The 18,431-nt window shown below is 52.6% G+C and overlaps 5 non-coding genes across 5 annotated transcripts; all 5 read left to right on the top strand.

Moving 5' to 3' along the window:
* Positions 1–1,020: 1,020 nt before the first annotated feature.
* LOC148805559 (U2 spliceosomal RNA) lies at positions 1,021–1,206 on the top strand. The gene has a single exon (XR_016090184.1). It is a non-coding gene; the product is annotated as a U2 spliceosomal RNA (small nuclear RNA).
* Positions 1,207–3,750: 2,544 nt separating this feature from the next.
* Positions 3,751–3,942, top strand: LOC148805560 (U2 spliceosomal RNA). Its single transcript, XR_016090213.1, has one exon. It is a non-coding gene; the product is annotated as a U2 spliceosomal RNA (small nuclear RNA).
* Positions 3,943–6,336: 2,394 nt separating this feature from the next.
* Positions 6,337–6,531, top strand: LOC148805561 (U2 spliceosomal RNA). Its single transcript, XR_016090250.1, has one exon. It is a non-coding gene; the product is annotated as a U2 spliceosomal RNA (small nuclear RNA).
* A 3,347-nt stretch (positions 6,532–9,878) lies between these two features.
* LOC148805562 (U2 spliceosomal RNA) lies at positions 9,879–10,074 on the top strand. The gene has a single exon (XR_016090269.1). It is a non-coding gene; the product is annotated as a U2 spliceosomal RNA (small nuclear RNA).
* A 6,829-nt stretch (positions 10,075–16,903) lies between these two features.
* Positions 16,904–17,094, top strand: LOC148805563 (U2 spliceosomal RNA). Its single transcript, XR_016090178.1, has one exon. It is a non-coding gene; the product is annotated as a U2 spliceosomal RNA (small nuclear RNA).
* Positions 17,095–18,431: the final 1,337 nt, after the last annotated feature.

Consider the following 18,431-nt stretch of genomic DNA (forward strand, 5'->3'; position numbering starts at 1 on the left):
CATTGAAAAAGGTTTTACTGGTCCTGCGGTGTGCGGCGTGAGTGCGGACGTCTGGCTGGGCATCCAGCCTAAGGGCCTGGAGAATCGGCTGGCGGACCTGAACTGGCTGTGCGTTTGGGGAAGACTTCCTGTCCGGGCCGTACTCCACAGTCATCGGTTGGCTCGATCTGCTGCATGTCCTGTGGCAGGCTGTGGGAAAGAAGAAACCATCCGGCACACCTTTTGGGATTGTAAACTTGCTAAGTCTGTATGGGTTTTATGTTCATGTTTGTTTGATAAAGTCACCCCTGGTTTTGTTCTGGATTGTAATACGATGCTCCTGGGGTTTAAGCGCAAAACTCTTACCTCTGGGAATCTTTTCTTACTGTGGTATGTTATTAGTATGTGTAAGTTTTGTTTATGGGAAACAAGGCAGGGACTGTGTAAGACTGGTATTCAGCCTACCGCTAAGGGGATTTATGATAGACTGATTGCTTTATTCCGTCAAAAGATGTCGGGTGAAATGCGAAGATGGGGTTTCCATGCCGCCCGGGAAAAGTGGAAGGGTCTTGTTGATCTTTAATGTCTGTTTGCCTTTCAGGTTTTGTTGAATGGGTTGCACTGTGTTGTAAGAAAAAAGGGGTTTTGGTTGAAGCTTTGGTGGGGGGAAGGCCCTGTTTTGAATAAGGGGAGGAGTCATGCTAATATGTTGTATTGTATTTTGTACAAGATGACTTGTGGATTAATGTTTGTGTTTTTCATGGTCTTTGGGATTGTTTGACTTTTGTCTTGTTATGTATTATACGATGGGTGGAATGTTGTTTTTCTTACAGGGTGGGAGAGGGAGGTGCGGCTTGTGTGATATGGGTTTGATGGGATCAATTTAAAGAAACGGGTGAAACCCTGGTTGGAAAGTCTTGATTTTGAATAGGGGGAGGAGTTATGCTAATGCTGTGCTCTGTATTTTGTACCTGATGTATTACGAACTATTGTTTTGTGGTTTCTTGCTGTATTTTGAAAGTGCTTGATGTATGTCTTGTAATATTTTGTATTTTGTAATAAAAAAAAAAAAAATCTGTTCTTATCAGTTTAATATCTGATACGTCCCCCATCGGGGGACCACATATTAAACGGATTTTTGGAACAGGGAGCTGGATCAGGAGCTTGCTCCGTCCTCTCCACGCATCGGCCCGGTATTGCAGCGCCTCCGGGAACGGTGCACTACCTTCTCTCAGCGGTGAAAAGACAGACGTAGCTAGCAAGCAAGCGAGGTGGACCGGAGCTCCTTCCTCTCCGGTCTCGTCTCTCGTCCATCTGTGTGTCTCTGTGTCTCTCTCTCTCCCCCTCCCCGTTCCCGTGCTCCCTCCGTGCACTTTCCCGCGCCTCGACTCTCTCGGCAAGCAGGCCGGCCCCCTTTTCGGCTCCCGTGCGTTTTCCCTCCAAAAAACTTAGTTTTTTCCTCCTTTTTCCAGGGAGGCAGGCGTGGCTTGTGTGTGTGTGTGTGTGTGTGTGTGTGTGTGTGTGTGTGTGTGTGTGTGTGTGTGTGTGTCCCCGTCCTTGCAGGCGGGCCCCTTTCGACAGCCGGCCGTTTTCCCTCCAAAAAACTTAGTATATACACCTTTTCTTTCTTTTTTTCGGCAGGCAGGCAGGTGTGTGTGTGTCCCCGTCCCTCCCGAGAGAGCGCTGCCCCTTGCCTCTGCCCGCAGGTGCCGACGGTCCGCTTTCGCTTGCAGCTCACTCGGCACGGCTGCTGCTGGTGGGAGGGGCCTAAGCTAAGGAGGCCGGCCGGCTGGCGCCCCCCGCGGCTGCGGTCGTTGTCGGGCCGTTGACAGGAGATCAAAGAGCAGGGCCCCCGCCCGGGACTGGCGGGCAGGCAGGCGAGCAAGCAGGCAGGCAAGAGAGGGGGAGAGCGGAGTCCGGGCGGCCGGCAGCCGCGTGCGGACCGGGCTCCAGAGGCGTCGGCCTGCGCCGCTGCGCGCCAGCCGGACGCCCGCGCGCCCGCCCAAGGCCGGCGTCGGGCATCGCTTCTCGGCCTTTTGGCTAAGATCAAGGTTTAAGCCGGCAAGCCCGCAATTCCGAGGTCTTAGTCCAGGGGGTCGGGAAGGCGAGGAGAGGCCGGATGGATTGGATGGATTGAAGCAGGATCGTGGAGCGTGGAGCTGAGGATCTGATGCAGTGCTGACGAGGAGAATCGGTGTGCGGAGAAAGAACGAGACGGCGACGACGACGGCGGTTTACCTGGACGGAGTGTTGAGAGCGTTGGCTGGAGTTGGCTGGAGCAATGGCTGGGCGTTTTGGACTGAGGAAGGAGCGGAGGAAGAACTCTATCCGTTTCTTACTCCAACGACGAGGAGAACTGGGAATCTGGAAAAGAGATGAGTTTAAGGATTTGATTTTGAAGCAGTGTTTGGGTTTAAAAATGTCTGAGGTTTTTTGTTTGCAGGATTTTTGTGATAAGGGTATTTTTGACGTGACATTGGTTTCCGAGACTTTGGTACGTGATGTATGGGAGAAGATGCAAGCACGGAAAGGAGAGGCTCCTTTGAGCCTCTTCAGATTTGAACCTTGGTTTGCGGACAATGTGCAGCGTTTGACAGTCTTTGTGCCGGACCCTTTTGTGTCGGAGGAAGACATTGCTGGTTTTTTGCAGAAGTACGGGATTTTACATGGACCGGGGAAGAAAGAACTGGATTGGGAAGGGGTTTGGACTGGAAAGCGGACTTATTGGATAAGCCTGTTCCGGGATATGCGTTTTGCGGATGGGTTGTCGCATCCGCCCGGGTATTTCAGAATAGGGTCGGAAATGGGGTCCCTGGTTTATCCAGGTCAGCCCACAACATGTAGAAGGTGTTGGGGTATTGGACATTATGCGAGAGAGTGTGAATGTAAGGTTTGTGCTCAATGTGGATTGCAGACTCACATGGAAAAGGATTGTGTGCGATGTTTTTTCTGTGGGGAATATGGGCATAGTTATAGAGCTTGTGGGGAGAGAAAGGGAAGTTCCGAGTTTATGGACCAGAAGACAGAGTGTAATGCCTCGTTGAGTGAGGAAGGGAGTGAAGTAGGACAGGATAGTGGGAGTAGTGTGGAGGGTGGAGTTGTAATGAGTGAGAGAGAGGTAAAAGGTGTGGAAAGCTTTCGGAGTGCGAGTGTTGTTAGAGAGCGTTGGGCTAAGGAAGTGTGTACGGAAATAAGGGAGAATGGGGAGCAAAGGAAAAATAATGCGAGTGAGAGTGGTCAGTATGCTGAGACGGTAAAGATAGACGCAACGGCGAAGTTGAGTGGGGATGTTGTGGTAGTAAAGAAGCGGAGGAAGAAAGTTGTAGAGAATGGGAAAGGTGTGGTGGGCAGATTGGAAGAAAGAGAAGCGAGTGGAGAAGGATAGCGTAAAGGAATAAGAGTGAGGAAGAGGTGATTTGCATAAAGGGTGGGATTATGGAAATGAGATTGTGTGGGTTGTGGGGATGAAGGTTTTTGGCAGGTTAAAACGTGTAAGAGGTATAGGGTTGGGATTTTGGGTTTTAAGTTTGAATAGTAATGTTTTGTTTGCAAAAAGACAATGTTTGGTTTGTGACAAGTTTTCAGTATGTTATGTTACCATGACTTGTTGTACGGGTATGTTATTCTGGGTTGGGTATGTATTGTTTTATGTTTATTAGAATTCAGTACGTGGTACTTGTAACTTTGGTTGAAATTTATGTGAATGTGATAATGGATTTGAGATTTGGGTATGATATTTGGGGTTTTTTTGGTTATAATGAGTTTTGATTTACGACCTTTGTATTTTGCAATAAAAAAAAAAAAAAAAAATCTGTTCTTATCAGTTTAATATCTGATACGTCCCCCATCGGGGGACCACATATTAAACGGATTTTTGGAACAGGGAGCTGGATCAGGAGCTTGCTCCGTCCTCTCCACGCATCGGCCCGGTATTGCAGCGCCTCCGGGAACGGTGCACTACCTTCTCTCAGCGGTGAAAAGACAGACGTAGCTAGCAAGCAAGCGAGGTGGACCGGAGCTCCTTCCTCTCCGGTCTCGTCTCTCGTCCATCTGTGCGTCTCTGTGTCTCTCTCTCTCCCCCTCCCCGTTCCCGTGCTCCCTCCGTGCACTTTCCCGCGCCTCGACTCTCTCGGCAAGCAGGCCGGCCCCCTTTTCGGCTCCCGTGCGTTTTCCCTCCAAAAAACTTAGTTTTTTCCTCCTTTTTCCAGGGAGGCAGGCGTGGCTTGTGTGTGTGTGTGTGTGTGTGTGTGTGTGTGTGTGTGTGTGTGTCCCCGTCCTTGCAGGCGGGCCCCTTTCGACAGCCGGCCGTTTTCCCTCCAAAAAACTTAGTATATACACCTTTTCTTTCTTTTTTTCGGCAGGCAGGCAGGTGTGTGTGTGTCCCCGTCCCTCCCGAGAGAGCGCTGCCCCTTGCCTCTGCCCGCAGGTGCCGACGGTCCGCTTTCGCTTGCAGCTCACTCGGCACGGCTGCTGCTGGTGGGAGGGGCCTAAGCTAAGGAGGCCGGCCGGCTGGCGCCCCCCGCGGCTGCGGTCGTTGTCGGGCCGTTGACAGGAGATCAAAGAGCAGGGCCCCCGCCCGGGACTGGCGGGCAGGCAGGCGAGCAAGCAGGCAGGCAAGAGAGGGGGAGAGCGGAGTCCGGGCGGCCGGCAGCCGCGTGCGGACCGGGCTCCAGAGGCGTCGGCCTGCGCCGCTGCGCGCCAGCCGGACGCCCGCGCGCCCGCCCAAGGCCGGCGTCGGGCATCGCTTCTCGGCCTTTTGGCTAAGATCAGAGTTCAAGTGGCTTGACCGCAGTTCTCATAGATCTTAGTCCAGGGGGTCGGGAAGGCGACGGGAGGAATGCTGTGACGGAGACGACTGGTTCGAGGATCGTGGAGTTTGGAGCTGGAAGGATCGGGGAGACGAGAAGGAGGAACGACGGTGGCGAGGAAGTTTGCTGGGCTGGACGGCGTTGAAGGGCGGAGGTTTTGCTTGCCTGGAGGTTTCCGGAAAGAGCGACGACGCAGAGGCTGGAGCGATGGCTGGGTACCCTTGGGCGAGGAACGAGCAGCGGAAGGACTCCCTCCGTTTCTCGCTGAGGAGCCTGGATGGACCGACGACCTGGGACAGAGAAAGCTTTAAGTATTTGGTTTTGGTAAAATGCTTGGGAGTTCGTCTGGCTGATGTTTTCTGCCTGCAGGACTTCTGCAAGTGCGGAATCTTTGAGGTGACTCTGGCATCGGATGTGTTGTGTTTCGACGTGTGGCGGAAGGTGCAGGGACTGAAAGAGGAGTTCCCAGTGAGTATGTTCCGTGTGGAACCGATGTTTGCTGGGGACTTGAAAGTCATGACAGTGTTTTTTTCAGACCCGTTTATGCCTGAGGAAGACTTAGTCTTCTTCTTGAACCGGTTTGTGGACTTGCAAGGAGCTGGGAAGAAAGAGCTGGACAAGGATGGTGTGTGGTCCGGGAAACGGACATATTTGATGAGACTGAGATTGGGGAAGACAGCGGAGGAGGGGGTGATACATCCCCCGGCTTTCTTCATGATCGGGTCACACAGGGGTTACCTGGTGTACTCCGGGCAACCCTTGGAATGCAGAGCGTGTGGTGGAAGGGGACATTTTGCTGCGCAGTGCACGTCAGCGCACTGCAAACGGTGTGGGGAGATGGGACATGTGGTGAAAGACTGTGTGCAGGAAAAAAGGTGTTTTAAGTGTGATGGGGTGGGACATGTGTCACGTTTTTGTTCGAGTAAGGGGATCGAGAGGGATGGACAGGGGAAGGAAGTGTGTACGGAAATAAGGGAGAATGGGGAGCAAAGGAAAAATAATGCGAGTGAGAGTGGTCAGTATGCTGAGACGGTAAAGATAGACGCAACGGCGGAGTTGAGTGGGGATGTTGTGGTAGTAAAGAAGCGGAGGAAGAAAGTTGTAGAGAATGGGAAAGGTGTGGTGGGCAGATTGGAAGAAAGAGAAGCGAGTGGAGAAGGATAGCGTAGAGGAATAAGAGTGAGGAAGAGGTGATTTGCATAAAGGGTGGGATTATGGAAATGAGATTGTGTGGGTTGTGGGGATGAAGGTTTGGGCAGGTTAAAACGTGTAAGAGGTATAGGGTTGGGATTTTGGGTTTTAAGTTTGAATAGTAATGTTTTGTTTGCAAAAAGACAATGTTTGGTTTGTGACAAGTTTTCAGTATGTTATGTTACCATGACTTGTTGTACGGGTATGTTATCCTGGGTTGGGTATGTATTGTTTTATGTTTATTAGAATTCAGTACGTGGTACTTGTAACTTTGGTTGGAATTTATGTGAATGTGATAATGGATTTGAGAGTTGGGTATGATATTTGGGGTTTTTTTGGTTATAATGAGTTTTGATTTATGACCTTTGTATTTTGCAATAAAAAAAAAAAAAAAAAAAAATCTGTTCTTATCAGTTTAATATCTGATACGTCCCCCATCGGGGGACCACATATTAAACGGATTTTTGGAACAGGGAGCTGGATCAGGAGCTTGCTCCGTCCTCTCCACGCATCGGCCCGGTATTGCAGCGCCTCCGGGAACGGTGCACTACCTTCTCTCAGCGGTGAAAAGACAGACGTAGCTAGCAAGCAAGCGAGGTGGACCGGAGCTCCTTCCTCTCCGGTCTCGTCTCTCGTCCATCTGTGCGTCTCTGTGTCTCTCTCTCTCCCCCTCCCCGTTCCCGTGCTCCCTCCGTGCACTTTCCCGCGCCTCGACTCTCTCGGCAAGCAGGCCGGCCCCCTTTTCGGCTCCCGTGCGTTTTCCCTCCAAAAAACTTAGTTTTTTCCTCCTTTTTCCAGGGAGGCAGGCGTGGCTTGTGTGTGTGTGTGTGTGTGTGTGTGTGTGTGTGTGTGTGTGTGTGTGTGTGTGTGTCCCCGTCCTTGCAGGCGGGCCCCTTTCGACAGCCGGCCGTTTTCCCTCCAAAAAACTTAGTATATACACCTTTTCTTTCTTTTTTTCGGCAGGCAGGCAGGTGTGTGTGTGTCCCCGTCCCTCCCGAGAGAGCGCTGCCCCTTGCCTCTGCCCGCAGGTGCCGACGGTCCGCTTTCGCTTGCAGCTCACTCGGCACGGCTGCTGCTGGTGGGAGGGGCCTAAGCTAAGGAGGCCGGCCGGCTGGCGCCCCCCGCGGCTGCGGTCGTTGTCGGGCCGTTGACAGGAGATCAAAGAGCAGGGCCCCCGCCCGGGACTGGCGGGCAGGCAGGCGAGCAAGCAGGCAGGCAAGAGAGGGGGAGAGCGGAGTCCGGGCGGCCGGCAGCCGCGTGCGGACCGGGCTCCAGAGGCGTCGGCCTGCGCCGCTGCGCGCCAGCCGGACGCCCGCGCGCCCGCCCAAGGCCGGCGTCGGGCATCGCTTCTCGGCCTTGTGGCTAAGATCCCAGTACGTGGCCTGACCGCGGCTGGAGGAAGAGTCATAAGGAAGTGAAGGCGGCGGCGGGAAGGAGTGCTTTCGGAGGAGCCATCGAGGACTTGGGATTGCTGAAGGAGCAGGAGGCGGTTTGGGACCAAGATGACTTCGACGACTGGCGGACGACCTTTTTCTACGGCGGCGGGGGACCCCCTGTCCCGAGAGGGGCAGATGAGAGACACCGTGCGCTTTGTTTTGAAGAGCCTGGATGTCGGGAATCGTTTTTTAGTTCGGGACGTGTTCGAGAAGGAAATTTTGTATAAAATTTTTGGAATCAAGGCTGAAGACACTTTTTGTTTGCAAGATTTTCCAGCCAAGGGAATATTGAACTTGACTTTGATTTCGTCGGCTACGTGTAACAGGGTATGGAACAGAGCGTTGGAGCTGAAAGAGGAAGAACCCTTGAGTTTCTTTTTGTTGGAGCCTTTATTTGCAAGAGAAGTACGGCCTCTGTATGTACAAATGCACAACCCCTTTGTCCCGGAGGCAGAGATTGTGTGTTTCTTGAAGCGCTATGTGGACGTGGTGAGTGCCGGAAGGAAGATGATCGACCCTGAGAGGTTCTGGAGTGGGAAAAGACAGTTTTTGGTCCGCTTTAGGGCCAAGGGTTCGGAGGCTGGGGGTGTGGTGCACCCTCCAGCCACTTTCTCGATCGGCCCTAATAGGGGTTTCTTGCACTATTCAGGGATGCCTGCAGGCTGTAGAATTTGTGGGGAACTAGGCCATTTGGCCGCTAAATGTGGGGCAGTGGTGTGTCGGCGGTGTGGGGAGTTGGGGCATGTGACAAGTGGATGTGCAAAACGTATAGCGTGCAACTTGTGTGGTGATCCGGGACATTTGTACCGAGCCTGCCCGCAGAGGGAACGTACGTATGCAGCCGCGGTGACAGAGCAGAGAGGCCCGGGAAAGGGCCCGAGGCCCTCAGCCGCCGCCGACCAGCAGGAGGCGGAAGAGTTGGACCATCTTAGTGATGACCCTAATGTGATGGTTTCGGTGTCGGACAACCAGAACGGGAGCGATACGGAGGAGGACAGAATGTCTATAGCCTCTGGGGAGCAAAGCCTGGGGGAACAAGATCTGGAGCAGGAGGACGTGGTGCCTCCTAGCCGTGTGTCGGGACTTTTAGGGGAGGTGGGCCATGGAAGCAAAGATGCCACAGGGCGGTCTCCGGCGCAGTGCTCGGGTGTGTCCGGGCACAGCGTGGTCTCGGATGTGTCGGTTGGGTCACGATTGAGAAAGACACTTGCTATGGTGAAAGGGCTGGTGGAGGGCTCATCGTGGGCGGGAGAGGAGTCGGACGAGGGAAAGTGGGAGGTGCAAGATGTAGGTGCAAAAAGGAAGGGGAAGAGGAAACATGTGAAAGGGAAAACAGAGACCAAGGTCAAGGAAGGCAGGTTGAATGGAGGTGACCCCAATCCCTTTGAGGTGTTGGAGGTTGAGGACGTGAGTACGGAGGAGAGCATGACAGATGAGGAGATAGGGGGTGAGGGCAGGGAGGACATAGTTGGAAAGGAGGGAGGGGTTTCCAGTACAGCGGAGGGAGAAGGAGGGGTGACAAAGGAAAGAGGGGGGACTGGTAGTCTCTCTGCGGCAGAAACAGTGGGAGAGTCTATAATAGAGAGTGGGACGGGGACAATAAAGGGGAGCCTTGAGGGGGTTCAGTTAATGGAAGGAGTGGGAGCGGAAAGCGGGGGGGGAGAAAGTGTGGAGGAGAGAGTGAGGGAGGGGAGCGTGATACCAGGGAGGGCGAGGGAGGAAGAAAAGTGCGACGACGGGTGGGAGGGTTGGAAGAGGGAAAGAGGAGACCGTGTGGTATCGGCGACGGAGGTACCGAATTTGGGGATGAGGCCGGTGAGGCCCGGGTACCCTTATCGACGAGTTTACAACGTTCATGATGTAGGTGTGGACAAGGACAAACATAGGAGAGCCGTGAAGAAAGTGTCGGAGCGGTTAGAAGCAAAATATTCATCTTTTAGGTTTGAGTATGGATTTTTGGACAATGTTTTGGTTGCGTTCAGTGTGTCAGGGCAGGATGAGGCTGAGGTTCACAAGGTTGGCGTGGAATTGGGGGATAAGATGATCGTGAGAACCTTGAGACAGCAGAAGGCTGAAGAGACGAAAAGGAAGGGAGAAGGTGGAAGGGAGGTAGCGGATTAAGGGCAGAAGAAGGTATTGGCATAAGGGGTGGGATTATGGAAATGAGGCCGGTAAGGTCTGTGGAGGTATATAAATTTGGGAAGTATGTTTCCTTGGGTCCAGGGGTGGGTGGGTCGAGTTTTTGGGTTCGCGCACTGTTATTGTGTTATGTAGTTCCTTTAGGGGCCTAGAACTTGTTGCGAATAAGATGTCGATCGGTTCATGTTGGATATGTTACCCTAGGTTGTTGTGTGGGGTTTGACATCCTGGGTTGGGTTTGTTTTACCTTGCCTTATTAGAATTGTGCTTGTTGTGTTTTCTACTTATGGTAGAATTTATGTGAATGTGAAATTTATGGAATGTAAGAACTGTTTTCAAATAAAAAAAAAAAAAAAAAAAAAAAAAAATCTGTTCTTATCAGTTTAATATCTGATACGTCCCCCATCGGGGGACCACATATTAAACGGATTTTTGGAACAGGGAGCTGGATCAGGAGCTTGCTCCGTCCTCTCCACGCATCGGCCCGGTATTGCAGCGCCTCCGGGAACGGTGCACTACCTTCTCTCAGCGGTGAAAAGACAGACGTAGCTAGCAAGCAAGCGAGGTGGACCGGAGCTCCTTCCTCTCCGGTCTCGTCTCTCGTCCATCTGTGCGTCTCTGTGTCTCTCTCTCTCCCCCTCCCCGTTCCCGTGCTCCCTCCGTGCACTTTCCCGCGCCTCGACTCTCTCGGCAAGCAGGCCGGCCCCCTTTTCGGCTCCCGTGCGTTTTCCCTCCAAAAAACTTAGTTTTTTCCTCCTTTTTCCAGGGAGGCAGGCGTGGCTTGTGTGTGTGTGTGTGTGTGTGTGTGTGTGTGTGTGTGTGTGTCCCCGTCCTTGCAGGCGGGCCCCTTTCGACAGCCGGCCGTTTTCCCTCCAAAAAACTTAGTATATACACCTTTTCTTTCTTTTTTTCGGCAGGCAGGCAGGTGTGTGTGTGTCCCCGTCCCTCCCGAGAGAGCGCTGCCCCTTGCCTCTGCCCGCAGGTGCCGACGGTCCGCTTTCGCTTGCAGCTCACTCGGCACGGCTGCTGCTGGTGGGAGGGGCCTAAGCTAAGGAGGCCGGCCGGCTGGCGCCCCCCGCGGCTGCGGTCGTTGTCGGGCCGTTGACAGGAGATCAAAGAGCAGGGCCCCCGCCCGGGACTGGCGGGCAGGCAGGCGAGCAAGCAGGCAGGCAAGAGAGGGGGAGAGCGGAGTCCGGGCGGCCGGCAGCCGCGTGCGGACCGGGCTCCAGAGGCGTCGGCCTGCGCCGCTGCGCGCCAGCCGGACGCCCGCGCGCCCGCCCAAGGCCGGCGTCGGGCATCGCTTCTCGGCCTTTTGGCTAAGATCAAGTGTGTGGCCTGTCCGCAGCTTGCATCTTGGCCAGAAGAAAGAGGAAGAGACGGATCGCTTTTTTTCGAGGAGACTCGAAGCTTTTTTTGCGTGGCGGTTTTTTTTCCGGCCATTTTTTTGAGACGATGGAAGGAGGAGCCTTTTCGAGAGAAGGGAGAGTGCGGCATGCCGTTCGGTTTGTGCAGCGAGACGACGGGGAGAAGACGGATTTTGTTTCGAGGGACAAGTTCGAGGACGAGGTGATCGGCGCTGCCTTGCGCTTGGAGCCCGAGGACGTTTTCTGCCTGCAAGACTTCCCGGGTAAGCGATGTTTTGACCTTTCGCTCATCTCAGAGGATCTTGTCAGGAATGTTTGGGCAGTGGTGAACAGAAGGAGAGAGGAAAGGCCCTTTGTTGACTACTATGTGGAGCCTTTGTTTGCCAGGGAGCTAAGAACTTTGACAGTGACGATGTTTAACCCCTATGTGCCAGAAGAGGACATAGTCTGTTTCCTGAAGCGCTTCGTGGACATTCAGGGCATAGGGGTGAAGCTCATAGACAGGAAGAATTATTGGACAGGGCGGAGGCGTTACAGAGTGCGCTTCAGAGCAGATGGGTCGTCTCCGGACGGCCTTTTGCACCCGCCGGCGTCGTTTGAGATCGGCTCCAACAGGGGGTACTTATTTTATTATGGACAGCCCTCGGTCTGCAGGAGGTGCAGAAAGGAGGGACACCACGTAGTGGATTGCAGGGAGCGAATTTGCAGACGATGTGAGGGGGTTGGCCACTTATCTTCCGAATGCAAGGAGGAAAGAAGATGTAATTTGTGCGGCGGTGCAGGGCATGTGTTTAAAGACTGTGCGTTGCGGAAGAGGACTTTTTCTGAAGTCGTTAGTGGTGCTGCAGGTGTGAGACCAGGTGCTGCGAATGAGGAGGAGAGACGAAGGAAGGTGGATGAAGTTTCGGAAGGTGCGGGCCGTGTCAGTGGTGAGGAGGCTGAAAATAGGGAGCCTGGTAAAGAGGGAAGCCGAAGGTTTTCAAAAGACGGAGGCTTCTTAATGGAAGGCCAGGAAGGAGAGGAGACCGGAGAAGTGGTGGGAGAAGCAGAGGCAGGGGCGGAGTCAAATTTGCATATGCAAATCGAGCCAGCAGATGGAAATTTTTCGGAGACTGACGGCTTTTCAGAGGTTTCAGAGACGCCGGGACTAGACCTTTTGAAGGCGGCAGTGATAGAAGTCGGACAGGAGGTGCACTGTGCCCCGGGCGTGAGTTGGGATGAGAGGATGGAGGAAGGGGGAGAAGGAGGACCGTCAGTGTCGAAGAAATCCATAAAGAGGAAGGCGCAAGGGTCGGATGCCCTAGTGGCCAAGAAAGCTGATAGAGGTGCAGAGGATCTGACACTGAGTGAAACATCTGTCTCAGAGGCCCTGGTGGCAGCTTACACACCTGAGGAGGGTGAAGTCCGTGATGAGGGGCCTGTCCTGCCCCAATCCGGAGAATGCTCAGTGTCATCCGATGTTTCTTGCATACCTGGGACGGATGAGGGCGTCCAGGCTGAGCAGAAGCTGGGGAGCGAGGAAGGCCTTTGGCTGGACTCGGACCTCCCCAGGGACTTCATTGACCTCTGCAAATGGCATGAGAAGAACAGAGAGGTCAATTGGCCAGCCGGGTTTGAAGAGCAGGATCTGCAGAAGAAAGGAATTAAGTACAAGTGTGAGTGCGTTGGCAAAGAAGTGAGGCGCATTCAGGTATATGGAAGAAACCACTCAGAGATAATCGCGAAAAAATATCTTTTCTCTGATCTTGTGAAGCAGTGGAGGAACAGTGCTGGGAAGGCAAAGGAAGCCTTTGCTGCGGGGGTTTATAGGAAGGATGGCCGGTATGTGAAAAAGTTGGATGCCTCGTCTTTTTTTTTAAAGAAGTGTGAATGGCAGAACGGGACTGTGAGGTTCCCGAGCAGGGCGGGTGGCCTTAAAAACATACCCAAAAGATTTCCGGGAGTGAAGCTCGAGAACGATGGATCGGCTAGGAGAATCACAAGATTGGCTGTGAGTGGCTGTCAGGAAGCGGATGTGCGGGACGCTTATATAGCGGCGATGGCTATCATCGATAGGTGGGAAGAAAAACTGTGAAGTGACTATTCATGGCCATTAAGGTTCTCACTTTAAATACCAGGGGACTGAGGAACAAAGTGAAAAGGACTGCAGTTTTCCAGTCTTTGTGGCCTTTTAATTTTGATGTCTGTCTTTTACAGGAGGTTCATTTGAAGGATCATAAGGATGTGGTGGGTTTTGCGCGTGAGTGGGATAGAGGGGATTCTAGGTGGAGTGTGGGCGGGGTTCACTCGTCGGGTGTGGGTGTGTTGATTGGGAATCGGGATGTTTTAGTCGAAGGGAGTGCTGTAGTGGTGCCGGGCAGAGCTTTGAGTGTTGATTTGAGTGTTGGTGAGTGTCGTTTTAGAGTCGTGTGTGTCTATGCTCCGGCTGTAGGGTCCATGAGGGCAGATTTTTTTAAAGAGCTGTTCCCTTTGTGCGCCACAAATAGGCTTCTGGTCGTCGGTGGTGATTTTAATGTCGACCTCGTTAATAAGGAAGAGGCGGGGGCAAAGCAGCTGCGCACACTGCTGACGCGCTTCAATTTAGTTGATAGTGCAGTGCGTTTTCAAGGAAAAGGGGTGGTGCCTACCTGGAGGAACGCGTCAGGTGTGGCAAAACGTCTTGATTATGTTTTTGTATCTAGGGAGGTGGCAGTTGGAGGAATCACCACTCGCCCGGCCTGGCTTTCGGATCACGATATTGTAGAAGTGGATTTGAGCCTGGCAGGCGGAATGTATGGGAAGGGTGTGTGGAGAATGAATGTTGCGGTTTTGGGAGAGAGAGAGTATGTGGATCGTATGAGTCTGAATCTGAACAGGTGGTGGGCAGGAAGGCAACAGCGTGTCTCTGTGTTGGACTGGTGGGAGCAGACTAAGAAGAAAGTTAAAAGTGAAACGAGGTTCTATTGTCTGGAACGTCAGAAAAAAGTGAGGAAAGAGGGGAGGCTGCTCCAGGAAGGGCTGAATAAGCTTTATGCTCTTCTTAATGATGGGGTGTCAGTGGACATGACTGAGGTGGCAGCTTCTAAGAGGCTGTTAAGGGCGTATCACGAGGAGAGGGCAAAGAGTTTCATTTTTAAGACCCGGGTAGACTCATCCCTGCAGCAAGGGACCTGCGTCTCTTATCTTTTCAGACAGGTGAGAAAGCAGCAGGCTAAAAGACGGCTGGATGGGGTTCGAGTGGGTGAGAACACGATAGTGGCAGGCATAGACGGTATGTTGGAGGCAGTGTTTGACTATTATCAGTGTCTCTTTTCTGAAAAAGAGATGGGAAGGGAGATAGATCTCACCTCTCTGGATTGTATTGTTTCACAGCTGCCGGAGGAGAGTAGGGCCCTCTTAGAAAGCCCTTTCACATTAGAGGAGCTTAGGTTGGCCTTAGCTGACACAAAAGATGGGAAAGTGCCTGGAATTGATGGTCTGCCATCAGAATTTTATAGGACTTTCTGGGGTATATTGGGGCCGATCTTGCTCGAGGTAATGAGGGAGGTTTTTTGCATGGGCGTCCTGGGAAGATCGATGAGTGAAGGGGTTTTGACTCTGTTGTATAAAAAAGGCCAACCGACAGAGCTTGCGAATTGGAGGCCTTTAACAATGCTCTGCTCGGACTATAAACTTTTCGCAAAGGTGTTAGTTAATAGGATGAAAGGAGTGTTGGACAAAGTGATTGGGAAAGATCAGACGTGTGGGGTCCAGGGGAGGAAAATTACCTGGTCATTGCAGCTGGTTAGGGACACAATAGCGTGGTCTGAGCAGAGGAACATCCCCCTTGCACTGGTGAGCCTGGATTTGGAGAAGGCCTTTGATAGAGTGTCGCATCAGTTCTTGTGGGCTGTGATGGAAAGGATGGGTTTCGGCGTGCTTTTTATTGGGTGGCTAAAGACCTTGTATAAGCAAGTAGGGAGTAGGGTGGTGGTGAATGGATTCCTGGGGAAACTGGTAGAACAGAAGGTGGGCGTGAGACAAGGATGCCCGTTGTCGCCGCTATTATTTGTGCTGTACTTGGAACCCTTTGTGAGGATGGTTAACGCGAGCCCGCGTGTGGAAGGCATAATGTTGCCTGGGAGTGGCGGGGGGCGAGTGAAGCTGACTTTGTACGCTGATGACATCACTTTGATGGTAGGGTCGAAGGAAAGTCTGCAGGTGGCTCTGGGGCTTTTTGATAGCTTTGCCCGGATGTCTGGAGCAAAGTTAAATAGACAAAAAAGCAAAATCAAATATTTCGGGTGTTGGAGGGGCGAAAAAGGGAGTCTCTGCGGCCTGAATTGCTGCAGAGGTCCTCTGAAAGTTTTGGGGGTTTCTTTTCATGACCAAAGCACTATTCATAGCAGCTGGCAAGAGGCTTTGGAGGTAGTCAGGAAAAGACTACTCCGATGGGGCGACAGGAGGCTTACTTATATCGAGAAGGTAATTGTATTAAAAACAGACGTGTTGCCTGCCCTCACGTATTTAGCAAATGTGTATCCTATGCCGGCTAGGTATAATAGGTATCTGGTCAGAGAAGTTTTTCGTTTTGTGTGGAACAAAAAATATGAATATGTAAGACGGGTTGATATGTATAGACCCATAGAAAAGGGGGGCAGATCAGTACCACACATGCCGATTAAGCTGAACTGTTTGTTTGTGTCTGGTTTGTGTGCTGCTTTGAAACAGCCAGTGTCACATGATTACCAGTACTTTGTGAGATTTTGGTTATCGAACAGCATGCGCAGACTCACCAGCTGGAAGAACGACGTCCCCCACGGAGAAGATCTACCCTGGCATTACAGGCATGCTGTGTCCTGGATAAGGAAGCATCTGGAGTCGGTGGATGAGTCGGAGCTGCTGGACCACAGGGCACTGTATTGCGCTATAATAGAAAGAGCAGAAGCCAGGGTTGTGGGGGGCGTCGCTAACGAGATCTGGGGAAGAGTGCAGCCTAAGGGTTTGCGTCTGGACTGTCTGGACCTTAATTGGTTAACGGTGTGGAAGAGGCTCCCTGTAAGAGCTGTGCTATATAAGCATAAGTTGACCAAGCAGGTTGGGTGCCCCCGAACGGGTTGTCATTTTGGGGAGAGCATCGAGCATGTTTTTTGGTCGTGCAATTTTGCTCAAAAAGTGTGGGAAAAGAGTAACGCTCTTTTGGGAGCCATTGATTGCACTTTTGCATTGAACCTTGCGACAATAATGTTTGGTGTGAGGGGGGGGGGGAGAACGAAAGGAACGGTTTTTTTGTTATGGTTTTTGATAAGTTTTGTGAAAATTGAACTGTGGGCCGCAAGAAATTTACTGGTGAAGAAGGGAGTGACATGTGATGTGGGGGGGGTGTGGAATAAAGTCCTATGGGATGTCAGATGTATGGTGGCCGCAGATAAAAGGAAGTGGAGTTTCCACGCTGTTAAGGAAAAGTGGAAGGTATTGGCCGATGCCTGACTACTGCTGTTTTGTTTTTTTGTTATTTCATGATTTGATAGGCTTCTCGCGGGGTTTTGTTTTTGTTATTTGTGTTTCTGTATGTTTGATTTTGCTGTTTGACAAGGTTTCTGTGAACTCTTTTGAAGATGGACTATTAGCCTTGTCAGGTTTCATCTTTGGGCTTCCCGGGAGGACTTGGTCGGCCACAGGAGGGGCGACACGGTAGAAGGCATCGCCTGGAAGGTGTGGCAGGACAGCGCAAGACCCATCCAATGGGTCGTTCAAAGGAGGGGTTCCGCAGCGGCGAAAGACCATCGGGAGGGGTTGTTTTTCATTGGGGTGTTTTTTGGTGTGCAGTTTCTGTATTGAAGGTTTTTTTGTGTTTGTATTTTTCGTCTTTTCTGAGGATGCGGGAGTAATTTGAGGATTGGGGAGGGACTGGTTTTTGCATAAGGGGCGGGATTATGATAATGAATGGTTTCTGTTAGTTTGATGTGTTTCGTGACTTTTTGGTTTTGGATTTTGTTTTTCGGATGTCCATGTATTTTTTGGTTTGTTGTATTTTGTATTTTTGTAATAAAAAACAAAAAAAAATCTGTTCTTATCAGTTTAATATCTGATACGTCCCCCATCGGGGGACCACATATTAAACGGATTTTTGGAACAGGGAGCTGGATCAGGAGCTTGCTCCGTCCTCTCCACGCATCGGCCCGGTATTGCAGCGCCTCCGGGAACGGTGCACTACCTTCTCTCAGCGGTGAAAAGACAGACGTAGCTAGCAAGCAAGCGAGGTGGACCGGAGCTCCTTCCTCTCCGGTCTCGTCTCTCGTCCATCTGTGCGTCTCTGTGTCTCTCTCTCTCCCCCTCCCCGTTCCCGTGCTCCCTCCGTGCACTTTCCCGCGCCTCGACTCTCTCGGCAAGCAGGCCGGCCCCCTTTTCGGCTCCCGTGCGTTTTCCCTCCAAAAAACTTAGTTTTTTCCTCCTTTTTCCAGGGAGGCAGGCGTGGCTTGTGTGTGTGTGTGTGTGTGTGTGTGTGTGTGTGTGTGTGTGTGTGTGTGTGTGTGTGTCCCCGTCCTTGCAGGCGGGCCCCTTTCGACAGCCGGCCGTTTTCCCTCCAAAAAACTTAGTATATACACCTTTTCTTTCTTTTTTTCGGCAGGCAGGCAGGTGTGTGTGTGTCCCCGTCCCTCCCGAGAGAGCGCTGCCCCTTGCCTCTGCCCGCAGGTGCCGACGGTCCGCTTTCGCTTGCAGCTCACTCGGCACGGCTGCTGCTGGTGGGAGGGGCCTAAGCTAAGGAGGCCGGCCGGCTGGCGCCCCCCGCGGCTGCGGTCGTTGTCGGGCCGTTGACAGGAGATCAAAGAGCAGGGCCCCCGCCCGGGACTGGCGGGCAGGCAGGCGAGCAAGCAGGCAGGCAAGAGAGGGGGAGAGCGGAGTCCGGGCGGCCGGCAGCCGCGTGCGGACCGGGCTCCAGAGGCGTCGGCCTGCGCCGCTGCGCGCCAGCCGGACGCCCGCGCGCCCGCCCAAGGCCGGCGTCGGGCATCGCTTCTCGGCCTTTTGGCTAAGATCAAGGTTTAAGCCGGCAAGCCCGCAATTCCGAGGTCTTAGTCCAGGGGGTCGGGAAGGCGAGGAGAGGCCGGATGGATTGGATGGATTGAAGCAGGATCGTGGAGCGTGGAGCTGAGGATCTGATGCAGTGCTGACGAGGAGAATCGGTGTGCGGAGAAAGAACGAGACGGCGACGACGACGGCGGTTTACCTGGACGGAGTGTTGAGAGCGTTGGCTGGAGTTGGCTGGAGCAATGGCTGGGCGTTTTGGACTGAGGAAGGAGCGGAGGAAGAACTCTATCCGTTTCTTACTCCAACGACGAGGAGAACTGGGAATCTGGAAAAGAGATGAGTTTAAGGATTTGATTTTGAAGCAGTGTTTGGGTTTAAAAATGTCTGAGGTTTTTTGTTTGCAGGATTTTTGTGATAAGGGTATTTTTGACGTGACATTGGTTTCCGAGACTTTGGTACGTGATGTATGGGAGAAGATGCAAGCACGGAAAGGAGAGGCTCCTTTGAGCCTCTTCAGATTTGAACCT

The sequence above is a fragment of the Atractosteus spatula genome, unplaced genomic scaffold (genome assembly GCF_055471065.1).
Source record: "Atractosteus spatula isolate fAtrSpa1 unplaced genomic scaffold, fAtrSpa1.hap1 Scaffold_7, whole genome shotgun sequence".
In the NCBI taxonomy this organism is placed as follows: Eukaryota; Metazoa; Chordata; class Actinopteri; order Semionotiformes; family Lepisosteidae; genus Atractosteus; species Atractosteus spatula.